Genomic DNA, 1617 nt, shown 5'->3' on the forward strand with positions numbered 1-1617 from the left:
ACTATCTTCAGGAATTTGTGGCCAGCATAACTAAAACTTAATGCAGTAAATACAAGTATTAAATTAACTCTTTATAACACAATTTGTAGTGTAAGAGGAAATAACACTAAAATCAATAAGGAAGTAGGCAGAAGAAACTAAGTACTGGTTAAAACTGAAGGGGTCTCATTGTTCTCCCAGCAAAACCAAACCCTTCTGAATTTAAATCCCTAAAAAAATGCCAAGTCTAGTTATGGACCTGATTCTCAGCTTCTCGTTATTTGTTCAGGTTACGGAGGCTGCGTCAGTCAGGTCCTGGGGATAGGATGGCAGAGAGGAGCCCCATGTTTAAAGAGCTGCAGTGGAAAGAACACATGAATTAGATGGCAAGACCCCTGCTAAAGTCTGTGAGTGAATGGAGAGTTGTGTCTCGGACACAAACAAGCCTCTGCTCCGAGGCAGCAGTTACCTGGGGCTGTCACACCTCTGCTCTCCAGCACCCAGCCACACGGCACTTGTGTACTGATTCCTTTGGAAAATTGTTATTCTGCCTTATCAGTCATACACTGTTCTACACTTTTTCTCCCCAAATGTCACTTACGTTTATTTTAACTCTATATCTAGCATGCATTTTACAAGCTATTTCCCACTGACTCTTTCTAGTTAAGGCAGAATGTTGGCCCTGGTGTTACCAATTGTACTACAGGAATCTATTCACTCTACTGTAACACACATATCATCCCATACCATAATTCAGAACTGTCCCACATATGAGAAAGAAAGAAAGAAAATACATTACAGGAGAACTATATTTCTTCATAAGGGAATAAGTTGTGCTTAGAAAGCTAAAGGCCCAGTCTGGAGTCATTGCTCAGACAAACACTTCATCATTTCGGTGGGAACACAGCTGGTAGAAGGGTAGAACTTCAAGGTGTTCTTGAAGTCTTAATTCCAAATCTTTTAAGTATCCTTAAACAGGGCAGGAAGATACCGGTCTGCAAACTGAATGGAGTGTGTGTGTGTTTGTTTGAAGGCCTATCTGTGATGACAGAAGGGTTTGCCAGCCCCAGAATGCCTGGCTGTGGCCGGTATCTGATGTGTAAATCGCGTCCATTCGCTGTCCCCGCGGTATCTCGCTATTGTATCAGAGTGGCATGCAGTGCGGGCGCATGCTACTGGTGCAAGCACGCTACTACGACTTGAGCAGGCTAAAAAAGAACAGCTTTAGCTTCTTAGTTATACAAAGAAATTATGCAAAAAACCATTGAGCAGCACTAACTCACAGACTAATTACAAACTAAATTGTGCTATATATTAGTATAAAAACATGTTTTAGTAAGAATGGCACTGGTTCAGAAGGAATTAGGACTTCCATCTTGGTTCCGTTCGGTCCACAGTGTAAGCATTGTAGTACAGGCCTGCCCTGTTGCCTGAGCAACTTGTGACAGTGGCTTTTGGCCACAACCCCTTCCGTTTCTTCCCTTTTGATATCCTCCATTGTTGGTTCATTCTGGGAGTAGCCCAGGTCAGGTCTGGTCATCTTTCCTAACGTGGCACCAGAATAGTTCATTCTTATCCTCTGATATTTTCTTAATATCGTTAACGTTTCCCTCTTTAATCTCTCAAAGCTGGTCAGTT

The sequence above is a fragment of the Nesoenas mayeri genome, assembly GCF_963082525.1.
Source record: "Nesoenas mayeri genome assembly, chromosome: 12".
NCBI lineage: Eukaryota > Metazoa > Chordata > Aves > Columbiformes > Columbidae > Nesoenas > Nesoenas mayeri.